At 37.2% G+C, this 15,040-nt stretch overlaps 1 protein-coding gene across 2 annotated transcripts in view; it reads right to left on the bottom strand.

Moving 5' to 3' along the window:
* Nucleotides 1-15,040, bottom strand: part of LOC117317425 (sonic hedgehog protein A-like) — a 102,947-nt gene that overhangs the window by 12,107 nt on the left and 75,800 nt on the right. The window lies entirely within an intron of this gene.

The raw sequence follows: 15,040 nt of genomic DNA, 5'->3' as shown, positions 1-15,040 counted from the left end.
CGTCCAGTAACATAATATAACTCCCCAATTTTCCTATTATTATAATATACATACAAACCTAATAACTTTCCGTTACACACAATACCCTAACTGGATAATCTATGTCCCTACCGGAACTATATTTACCCTTACCACTACATACCCTAACTATAGCTTGTAAACACTAAATTATCAGAGAAGGCTTACTCATATATCCTACAATACCCTAACATAAAGCTACCCATAGTTATACATACCCTCCTATACTTATCCATATATAAAATACTAATTATTACTCATATACACTACAATACCGATAAACCTAAGTTACCATTAGATAAAACAGTAAGTTCTCCCATTATACCTACAACCCAACTCATTCGATCACTACAATAACCCTAACCTAGATTACTCCAAATGTCCTACATCCTATTTAGCTTAAAATTCCTAAAACTAACTCAAATACTCTGTTATAACATAAATCTTGTACAATCACCCTAACCTATAGCTTCCTCCCATTTCACTACAATACCATAACTCTATAGCTACTCCATATATCAATACAATACCCTAACCCTATAGCTGTATTACTCCAATGTATCACTACAATTACCCCTAACTCTAAGCTTACTCCCATATATCACAACAATACCCTAACTTATAGCTATCCCATATAATTCAATACAATACCCTAACCCTATAGGTGACTTTTTTTTCCCCCATATATCACTACAATACCCTAACTCTATAGCTTACTCCCATATATCACTACAATACCCTAACTCTATAGCTTACTCCCATATATCACTACAATACCCTAACTCTATAGCTTACTCCCATATATCACTACAATACCCTAACTCTATAGCTTACTCCCATATATCACTACAATACCCTAACTCTATAGCTTACTCCCATATATCACTACAATACCCTAACCCTATAGCTTACTCCCATGTATCACTACAATACCCTTACCCTATAGCTTACTCCCATATATCACTACAATACCCTAACCCTATAGCTTACTCCCATGTATCACTACAATACCCTAACCCTATAGCTTACTCCCATATATCACTACAATACCCTAACTCTATAGCTTACTCCCATATATCACTACAATACCCTAACCCTATAGCTTACTCCCGTGTATCACTACAATACCCTAACTCTATAGCTTACTCCCATATATCACTACAATACCCTAACTATATAGCTTACTCCCATATATCACTACAATACCCTAACTCTATAGCTTACTCCCATATATCACTACAATACCCTAACTATATAGCTTACTCCCATATATCACTACAATACCCTAACCCTATAGCTTACTCCCATATATCACTACAATACCCTAACTCTATAGCTTACTCCCATATATCACTACAATACCCTAACTCTATAGCTTACTCCCATGTACCACTACAATACCCTAACTCTATAGCTTACTCCCATATATCACTACAATACCCTAACTCTATAGCTTACTCCCATATATCACTACAATACCCTAACTCTATAGCTTACTCCCATGCATCACTACAATACCCTAACCCTATATCTTACTCCCATCTATCACTACAATACCCTAACCCTATAGCTTACTCCCATATATCACTACAATACCCTAACTCTATAGCTTACTCCCATGTATCACTACAATACCCTAACTCTATAGCTTACTCCCATGTATCACTACAATACCCTAACTCTATAGCTTACTCCCATATATCACTACAATACCCTAACTCTATAGCTTACTCCCATGTATCACTACAATACCCTAACCCTATAGCTTACTCCCATATATCACTACAATACCCTAACTCTATAGCTTACTCCCATGTACCATTACAATACCCTAACTCTATAGTTACTCCCATATATCACTACAATACCCTAACTCTATAGCTTACTCCCATATATCACTACAATACCCTAACTCTATAGCTTACTCCCATATATCACTACAATACCCTAACCCTATAGCTTACTCCCATATATCACTACAATACCCTAACCCTATAGCTTACTCCAATGTACCACTACAATACCCTAACCCTATAGCTTACTCCCATATATCACTACAATACCCTAACCCTATAGCTTACTCCCATGTATCACTACAATACCCTAACCCTATAGCTTACTCCCATATATCACTACAATACCCTAACCCTATAGCTTACTCCCATATATCTTTACTCTATCCTATCCCCATTGCCTAAACATATGTATCTCTGCTATACGTTTACCCTATGACGGGACAATAGTTTTACTCCCATGTGTCAATACAATGCCTCTCGGCAAAGTCTAAAATATATAACACCAACTTTGAAGTGTTACTACAATACCTACGGTAATAGCTTATAGGGGTATAGTTAACTCTGCATTACCACCAGCTCAATGTTATGACGTAGCCAGAGCTGTAATCTGGTATATATAAGTCATCCGTATATTATATCTATTTTACGTGCTAGTTCAGTTTGTTACAAATGAGATTATACCCTTTTTACCTTTTTTCTACAGTGACAATGGTATTGTTTAAAAAAACTTCCACAAACTTGTAAACTGGTTGGTAAACCCTCTAATGGGAGGTCACCGTTAACATAGATACGAGTTCATGTTTTAGCTGCACTTAAGAAGTCAAGTTGTTGTTAGCATACAGTAAAATGCTCAAAGCTTCCACGATACCGCTTAATAATGTCGGACATCGTACATCTCACCAGCCCGCCTCTCTACCTTCCTCCAACACCGTGAAAACATATACATTGTAACCGATAAGTGGTCGGTACATATAACGGACCTTACTTGAAACGAACTAATTTTTTTGTTTTTGCAAAATATTTTTATGAGATAAAATCGGCTACATGTTAGCCTCTGCGTTCAATGGTTGTGGAGGCCGTGCCTGCTGGTCGACCCAGAGGTGCCGCCGTTTCCTAAAGTTCAGAAGTAGGAAGTGTAATGGGACTTTAGTTTTGATTTCTCTTTTTTTCTTACGTGTACTTTACAACGGCTCGTGTTTTTTTTTAATTTTAATGGTGTGTTTATTTCCGTCTGACCCATATGCACTCGTGGTAGTGCAATAATGAGATATTTAGTTGACTATTAGCTAACGTGGTTTATTAAATTCCTTTTCGTTGACTGATGGCGTCTCACTGATTTTTATATTGGATTGACAAATCGACATATTGGTACTTAAACTGTATCTATCTGATGTGTCTTTTTGACACCGGCTACCTTAACTGTTGTCTGTGTCGGCTACACTTAACTGTTGTCTGTGTCGGCTACACTTAACTGTTGTCTGTGTCGGCTACACTTAATTGTTGTCTGTGTCGGCTACACTTAACTGTTGTCTGTGTCGGCTACACTTAACTGTTGTCTGTGTCGGCTACACTTAATTGTTGTCTGTGTCGGCTACACTTAACTGTTGTATGTGTCGGCTACCTTTAACTGTTGTATGTGTCGGCTACCTTTAACTGTTGTATGTGTCGGCTACCTTAACTGTTGTATGTGTCGGCTACCTTTAACTGTTGTCTGTGTCGGCTACACTTAACTGTTGTATGTGTCGGCTACCTTTAACTGTTGTATGTGTCGGCTACCTTTAACTGTTGTATGTGTCGGCTACCTTTAACTGTTGTCTGTGTCGGCTACACTTAACTGTTGTCTGTGTCGGCTACATTTAACTGTTGTCTGTGTCGGCTACCTTTAACTGTTGTCTGTGTCGGCTACCTTTAACTGTTGTATGTGTCGGCTACACTTAACTGTTGTATGTGTCGGCTACACTTAACTGTTGTCTGTGTCGGCTACACTTAACTGTTGTCTGTTTCGGCTACCTTTAAATGTGTCTGTGTCGGCTACTTTTAACTTTGTCTGTTAGCTAAACATTCATATGTGTCAGTGATCATCATTTGCCCTTTTCCATTTAATTCAACCACCAAATCATTGAAGCATATTTGTGAATAAATTCACGTATATATAGGTTTACAACGAGTTTTCGATTAACCTAGTTATCATTAACCATCGTTTAGCATTAGTTCAACAATACGTGACATAGCTATCGGTGAGCATTAAGTCTACGCAATATAACCACTTAATATCATTATCTATACGCTATTTAAATTTTCAATTTTAATTAAGCCACACATTATCATTGTCTGTAAATCCATCACTAGTTATCAATAACTTAAACACTAGATATATATCTCGTACAACGTCTGTTACGTACAATATAACCTTAATATACCAAATGTATCACTGTTACAGAAACATGTTTACCGCTTCAGTGTACCAGTTTAAGTAATGCATTAAATTAATTCCACATACGGACTATATTTAGCCGATAATGACGACGAAACTGTTCCATATGAATCATGTATTATATTAAGAAGGCGTATAATATAAGCCACAATACTATGGAAACGCCACTTGCTTTTATGTTTAAACATCATAATCGAAAAAGAAGTAACATGAGGCAGCAATTGGATTAACAATGCATTGCATGAATATATAGCGCATTTTGATAGCAAACACCACTGACATGGCGTTATGTTGGGGGCGTGGTTTTGCTACAGCGACGATACAACAAGTAAGTATGCACCAATTCATTACAGAGGCATTATCACGTGCAGCACGGCCTCACGCGGCCTAGATTGATGTGGAGCCGTACCATTGGCGGCTAAATTTGGTGTTCCGGAATACGCAACCTCAACACGTCTGATGCACAGCCTCGACAAAGCGTGCCACAAGCACAACGCGTTTCGTAGATATGAGACAACCAATCGTTATGCAATGGGGACTATTAGAAACACCCATAGAGTAACCTGGTGTAATATTGACGAAACAGCAATTTGTTTAACAAAAGGGAAATAAGATAATATTGATATTAAAATTTCAAATATAACGTAATAGTTGACAACATCTTGAAAGGGGAAACCACCGCTCAATGTTATGTACAGCTAGTCGTGTTACACCGTATCATTACGCTTTTTATTTCTTATGAAATTCATAATAACGTGTGCAATTTGAGATTCGTTTTATATCGATTTAAAAATGCATTTAACGTCTCATTTAGCTCGGGAGTGCATTGTGTGTATGATGAGTGTAATGACAGAAGGATGACATCTCTACCCACCTCACACTCATTAATCACACAATCATAAATCAATAAATGGCAATTTAATAATTTGTGTACTTTATCGTTTTCTTTTTGAAATATTCCCCTTGTTCATTAACATGAAACCAACATTTTATAAACTCGTCAGGGCTATCGTTAAAGTGCAATCAGGAGTCTTAGTACACACCCACATGTACCATTGTGTTGTTCGTCTAGATTTGGTACCGGCTTATAAAGACACTTTATAAAAAAAAGGTTCTAGCTTTGGATGAAAAAATATGGTTAAGTAATTGTATATAAAACACAATCAAATTAAAACAATAATTTTACAATAGTAAAATGGTAAAACACCACAGACACACATCGCCTGACTTTAACGACCCGGAGCATTGAGATATCCCTAAAAATGACGACCCGAGACACATCCCCGAAAAGCAGTAAAAGAGCATCGATACCAATGACGGCGGTGAGTTTATTGCGCCTGTGCCGGGGCGCGGGGACCTTGATCCTATTTTAGTATGCAGCCACATGGGTGCCCGTCTTTATTGATAAACATTGTGCCGTTTTATTGGCGAGTTGGAGTACAAGAACAAAGCGCTGCCGATCGGTTCGACAACACTATAAAACACTTGAACACAGTCATGTCAACATAGTCTGTCAGCATAGCACTCTCGGACCAACTTAAGTATACAAGTGGGACAAACTGTGTATTTTTAGACCTGTTGAAACGAAATTACTAATTGAAATCTTCAGACACTCTACGTATTGTTAATAAAAGCCTCACCTACTTAAAAGGAATGAAGGTTTCTTATAAAAATTTAAACATTAAGATTTCCTTTAGTGTAGTAGAAATCTTAACGAAGTGATTCTACAGCCAAAATACCAATCATTCTTTACAGCAATATGTAAATACTGTAAACATTAGTTTTGACTCATGGTAAACGATACAAGCAGACCAAAGTACTATAAAGTAAAGTGTTATTAGTGTGTAAATATATATAGAAAAACAACTTATAATACATAATATACCAACGCGTCATCACAACGGCACGGTAAACCACAACGTCATCACACAACGGCACGGTATACCACAACGTCATCACACAACGGCACGGTATACCACCGCTTCATAACACAACGGCACGGTATACCACCACGTCATCACACAACGGCACGGTATACCACCGCTTCATAACACAACGGCACGGTATACCACCACGTCATCACACAACGGCACGGTATACCACCACGTCATCACACAACGGCACGGTAAACCACCGCGTCATCACACAACGGCACGGTATACTACAGCGTAATCACACAATGGTACGGTATACTACATCGTCAACACAACGGCACGGTATACCACCGCGTCATCACACAACGGCACGGTATACCACCGCGTCATCACACAGCGGTACGATATACCACCACGTCATCACACAACGGCACGGTAAACCACCACATCATCACACAACGCCACGGTATACCACCGCGTCATCACACAACGGCACGGTATACCACCACGTCATCACACAACGGCACGGTATACCACAACGTCATCACACAACGGTACGATATACCACCACGTCATCACACAACGGCACGGTATACCACAGCGTCAACAGTCAAAGACACACACAAGGCACAGTATACTACAGCGTAATCACACAACGGTACGGTATACTACATCGTCAACACAACGGAAAAGACATAGCGTCAACATGTAAGGAGACAATGCTCCATATCACAAAACACAAAGTCATGGTATATCACACACTTTAACTCATACCTCATCGTCAACACTAAATGAACAATTGCACCACGCCGTCAATAATAAGGGCACAATATACCGAAGGTAACAATAAACCTTTAAGGCAAGACACAGAAGCAAAGTATATTATAGCGCCATCACGTCAACACACACTGACATAATATACACAACAATGTCAACACACACTGACATAATATACACAACAATGTCAACACACACTGACATAATATACACAACAATGTCAACACACACTGACATAATATACACAACAACGTCAACACACACTGACATAATATACACAATGACGTCAACATACACTGACATAGTATATACTACAACGTCAACACACACTGACATAATATACACAACAAAGTCAACACACTGACAAAATATACACAACAACGTCAACACACACTGACATAATATACACAACAACGTCAACACACACTGACATAATATACACTATGAAGTCAACACACTGACAAAATATACACAACAATGTCAACACACACTGACATAATATACACAATGACGTCAACATACACTGACATAATATACACTACAAAGTCAACACAAACTGACATAATATACACAACAAAGTCAACACACTGACAAAATATACACAACAACGTCAACACACACTGACATAATATACACAATGACGTCAACATACACTGACATAATATACACTACAAAGTCAACACACTGACAAAATATACACAACAATGTCAACACACACTGACATAATATACACAACAATGTCAACATACACTGACATAGTATACACAATGACGTCAACATACACTGACATAATATACACTACAAAGTCAACACACTGACATAATATACACTATGAAGTCAACACACACTGATATTATCTACACAACACCGTCAAAACACACTGACATAGTATACACAACAACGTCAACCCACACTGACATAATATACACAACAACGTCAACACACACTGACATAATATACACAACGACGTCAACACACACTGACATAGTATACACAATGACGTCAACATACACTGACATAATATACACTACAAAGTCAACACACTGACATAATATACACTATGAAGTCAACACACACTGACATAGTATACACAATGACGTCAACACACACTGACATAATATACACAATGACGTCAACATACACTGACATAATATACACTACAAAGTCAACACACTGACATAATATACACTATGAAGTCAACACACACTGACATAGTATACACAATGACGTCAACACACACTGACAAAATATACACAATGACGTCAACATACACTGACATAATATACACTACAAAGTCAACACACTGACATAATATACACTATGAAGTCAACACACACTGACATAGTATACACAATGAAGACAACACACACAGACATAATATACACAACAACGTCAACACACACTGACATAATATACACTACAACGTCAACACACACTGACATAATATACACTATGAAGTCAACACACACTGACATGATATACACAATGACGTCAACACACACTGACATAATATACACAACAACGTCAACACACACTGACATAATATACACAATGACGTCAACACACACTGACATAATATACACAACAACGTCAACACACACTGACATAATATACACAACAACGTCAACACAAACTGACATAATATACACAACAACGTCAACACACACTGATATTATCTACACAACAACGTCAACACACACTGACAAAGTATATACTACACCGTCAACACACACTGACAGTCAACACACACTGAAATAATATACACAACAACGTCAACACACACTGACATAATATACACTATGAAGTCAACACACACTGACATAGTATACACAATGACGTCAACACACACTGACATAATATACACTACAACGTCAACACACACTGACATAATATACACTATGAAGTCAACACACACTGACATGATATACACAATGACGTCAACACACACTGACATAATATACACAACAACGTCAACACACACTGACATAATATACACAACAACGTCAACACACACTGACAGTCAACACACACTGACATAATATACACAACAACGTCAACACACACTGATATAATATACACAACAACGTCAACACACACTGACAGTCAACACACACTGACATAATATACACAACAACGTCAACACACACTGACAGTCAACACACACTGACAGTCAACACACACTGACATAATATACACTACAACGTCAACACACACTGACATAATATACACTATGAAGTCAACACACACTGACATGATATACACAATGACGTCAACACACACTGACATAATATACACAACAACGTCAACACACACTGACATAATATACACAATGACGTCAACACACACTGACATAATATACACAACAACGTCAACACACACTGACATAGTATACACAACAACGTCAACACACACTGACATAATATACACAATGACGTCAACACACACTGACATAATATACTCTATGACGTCAACACACACAGACATAATATACACAATGACGTCAACACACACAGACATAATATACACAACAACGTCAACACACACTGACATAATATACACAACAACGTCAACACACACTGACATAATATACACAACAACGTCAACACACACTGATATTATCTACACAACAACGTCAACACACACTGACATAATATACACAACAACGTCAACACACACTGACATAATATACACAACAACGTCAACACACACTGACATAATATACACTATGAAGTCAACACACACTGACATAATATACACAACAACGTCAACACACACTGACATAATATACACAACAACGTCAACACACACTGACATAATATACACAATGACGTCAACACACACTGACATAATATACACAATGACGTCAACACACACTGACATAATTTACACAATGACGTCAACATACACTGACATAATATACACAACAACGTCAACACACACTGACATAATATACACAACAACGTCAACACACACTGACATAATATACACAACAACGTCAACACACACTGACATAATATACACAATGACGTCAACACACACTGACATAATATACACAACAACGTCAACACACACTGACATAATATACACAACAACGTCAACACACACTGACATAATATACACAATGACGTCAACACACACTGACATAATATACACAACAACGTCAACACACACTGACATAATATACACAACAACGTCAACACACACTGACATAATATACACAACAACGTCAACACACACTGACATAATATACACAACAACGTCAACACACACTGACATAATATACACAACAACGTCAACACACACTGACATAATATACACAACAACGTCAACACACACTGACATAATATACACAACAACGTCAACACACACTGACATAATATACACAATGACGTCAACACACACTGACATAATATACACAACAACGTCAACACACACTGACATAATATACACAATGACGTCAACACACACTGACATAATATACACAACAACGTCAACACACACTGACATAATATACACAACAACGTCAACACACACTGACATAATATACACAACAACGTCAACACACACTGACATAATATACACAACAACGTCAACACACACTGACATAATATACACTATGAAGTCAACACACACTGACATAATATACACAACAACGTCAACACACACTGACATAATATACACAACAACGTCAACACACACTGACATAATATACACAACAACGTCAACACACACTGACATAATATACACTATGAAGTCAACACACACTGACATAATATACACAACAACGTCAACACACACTGACATAATATACACAACAACGTCAACACACACTGACATAATATACACAATGACGTCAACACACACTGACATAATATACACAATGACGTCAACACACACTGACATAATTTACACAATGACGTCAACATACACTGACATAATATACACAACAACGTCAACACACACTGACATAATATACACAACAACGTCAACACACACTGACATAATATACACAATGACGTCAACACACACTGACATAATATACACAATGACGTCAACACACACTGACATAATATACACAACAACGTCAACACACACTGACATAATATACACTATGACGTCAACACACACTGACATAATTTACACAATGACGTCAACATACACTGACATAATATACACAACAACGTCAACACACACTGACATAATATACACAATGACGTCAACACACACTGACATAATATACACACTGACAGTCAACACACACTGACATAATATACACAACAACGTCAACACACACTGACATAATATACACAATGACGTCAACACACACTGATATTATCTACACAACACCGTCAAAACACACTGACATAGTATACACAACAACGTCAACCCACACTGACATAATATACACAACAACGTCAACACACACTGATATAATATACACAACAAAGTCAACACACACTGACATATTATACACAACAATGTCAACACACACTGACAGTCAACACACACTGACATAATATACACAACAAAGTCAACACACACTGATATAATATACACAACAACGTCAACACACACTGACATAATATACACAACAACGTCAACACACACTGACATAATATACACAATGACGTCAACACACACAGACATGATATGTACAACAACGTCAACACACACTGACATAATATACACTATGAAGTCAACACACACAGACATGATATACACAACAACGTCAACACACACTGACATAATATACACAACAACGTCAACACACACTGACATAATATACACTATGAAGTCAACACACACTGACATAATATACACAACAAAGTCAACACACACTGATATAATATACACAACAACGTCAACACACACTGACATGATATACACAACAACGTCAACACACACTGACATAATATACACAATGACGTCAACACACACTGACATAATATACACAACAACGTCAACACACACAGACATGATATACACAACAACGTCAACACACACAGACATAATATACACAACAACGTCAACACACACTGACATAATATACACAATGACGTCAACACACACTGACATATTATACACAACAAAGTCAACACACTGACAAAATATACACAATGACGTCAACATACACTGACATAATATACACAATGACGTCAACACACACAGACATAATATACACAACAACGTCAACACACACAGACATGATATACACAATGACGTCAACACACACTGATATAATATACACAACGACGTTAACACGCACTGACAAAATATACACAATGACGTCAACATACACTGACATAATATACACAACAACGTCAACACACACTGACAAAATATACACAATGACGTCAACATACACTGACATAATATACACTACAAAGTCAACACACTGACAAAATATACACAACGACGTCAACACACACTGACATAATATACACAACAACGTCAACACACACTGACATAATATACACAATGACGTCAACATACACTGACATAATATACACAACAACGTCAACACACACTGACATAATATACACTATGAAGTCAACACACACTGACATAGTATACACAATGAAGTCAACACACACTGACATAATATACACTATGAAGTCAACACACACTGACATAGTATACACAATGAAGTCAACACACACTGACATAGTATCTACTACACCGTCAACACACACTGATATAATATACACAATGACGTCAACACACACTGACAGTCAACACACACTGATATAATATACACAACAACGTCAACACACACTGACATAATATACACAACAACGTCAACACACACTGACAGTCAACACACACTGATATAATATACACAACAACGTCAACACACACTGACAGTCAACACACACTGATATAATATACACAACAACGTCAACAAAAACTGACAGTCAACACACACTGATTTAATATACACAATGACGTCAACACACACTGACTATTATACACTATAACATCAACACACCATTCAGTTCTGTTGCGATATGACAAGGTGTTTCCACAATAATTGATTCACGAAACCACCCTTGTCGTAGTCAGAAATGACCATTTATTAACTGGTAAATGAGTCTAAGAGCCAAGATGCCAGACGAAGATCCAAATTTAAGACATATACTTGACAACGCTACTGAAACATACGACGCGATTTAAGACATTTACTTAAACGTGACACTTAATTACGTTGTGTTTTGTATAAAATTACAACAATGCATCCTCATTGAATGTCAGCAGACTAGACACTCAGTCAGTGACGAAGACGAGTCGCTGGAGTATGAAAGTCAGGGTATTTGTCAGGATAGGTGATTGATAAACGGCCCACGCACAGGTCAGTTGGGGACAGGCAGCAAAGCTTGTCCAAGCGACGGAAATAAACAAGAGATCAAACAGTGACCTGTTAAGGAGATGGAAACGGAAAATAAATGTTATCAGTACCTACAGACATATCAATCTAAAGTTGGGACATAAAAAGGATGGAGACTGTCGAACACTAAAGGAACAAACATCCATATGTTACAGTGGGTAAAGGTAGCTGGTCCCTTAGGCTTTCACTCGCGCATGCTATGACGTTCGGTAATTATGGGAGGATCTTTTCTACTGCATAGTAACACATACATTATCAGGAGTAAGTTTCATCAATATAAATCAACTTAAGGAAATTAGTTCACTTGAATTTTTTCATAGGAAAGCATTATAGAATTTAAGGATGTTCTTTAACTAAGATTATTTTATTAGATTCTATAATGCTTTTCTATGGAAAGGGATTTCCTTTAAATTAGAAACATTGATGAATCTGCGGAATAATATCTTTTAACATGAACTAGATTGCATTATACAAGATGATATTTTCATATCAAAGATCGCAAATGCCGTAAAATAGCATTACCACATACTTTTGTTAAACTGTTATAAAAGTTATTGCATACGAAACACAAACCTCTATGTCAGATGTATTCACAACACAGTAGAACTATTTGACTAAATGCACTATAACGCTATTCTGTACTTGTTGTTTCAAAATCACAAGACAGCCTCTCAAACTAAAACTGGTATGGAAACTCTAACGTCCTTTCTTCTGGACCACAAAACAAAAATAAACTCCCACTCGGGTACATGGTTTGCTCCATCACATCTACCAGGTGAAAATACCATTTACCAGCTTTTTGTTCAAAAATACAATTTGCGTTTTAAGCACTTTCATGATTTTGGTAAATGTATAATGAAAACGTGTCTTAGATACAAAGGAGATGAGTCTATTCGAACTTGATTTCTTAATTACTGTAAATCACTTATATTCCGCACTAAATTTGTACGAAAATAACATCTTTGGATGGCGACCAAGCTATCGGTTACCATAAAGGACCCTTCCATAGTCGATGGATCTAAAAGCTCATCATTCCCAAATTTAAAGTAATTTATAGATCAGTGTTCATGAAATCATGTATTCGCGATCATGTCTGGAAAAGTTAGTTCGCCAAATAAAGTGTTCGCGAAATCTAGGTGATTTACAGCATATCCTTATATTAGTCTGATATTACTTCATATTCCTCAACACTTCTATGTTTTTACTTAAATGTCAACTTAAGGAAAATGATGGCGTTTAAGAGAGTATTCTTTAAACTACACGCGTGACTATAAGATGATAGAGTTTCATCTAAAGGTCTCCTCACACTTTGTGAATGCTTTAGACACAATAAAAAAAAGGGTTGCTATGCATTACCTGCAAGGCAACCGATCTGAAATTGACGATGATGATTATGAAAACAAAGCCACGTGACTCTATCGTCAAGTATCAAGACGAGTCGTTCTTGTGACTAACGGTAATATATGATCCAACAATGTATGGTGGTGCAGAGGAATTGAGATATATCGCCATGCCCGACAATGAACATCCAATCTGGGGTTAGATGCTAGGCAATTTATTCTTTCTCTGTAAACTTATCTGGTTACCAGAAAATGCAATATTTCACCCGACCAATTTCCTATGGTGAAAGTGAGCATTATTTTTATGATTAATCTTGATTCCATGTGGCTGTGTCGCTACCATGGATCGCTGTAAGAATAAATGACTGGTTGTATTGAAATGCGAGTCCTCTCATGTTCGTCGCATTTTACACGTG

Source organism: Pecten maximus, chromosome 2, assembly GCF_902652985.1.
Source record: "Pecten maximus chromosome 2, xPecMax1.1, whole genome shotgun sequence".
NCBI lineage: Eukaryota > Metazoa > Mollusca > Bivalvia > Pectinida > Pectinidae > Pecten > Pecten maximus.
This window is presented reverse-complemented; position numbering and strand designations above follow the sequence as displayed.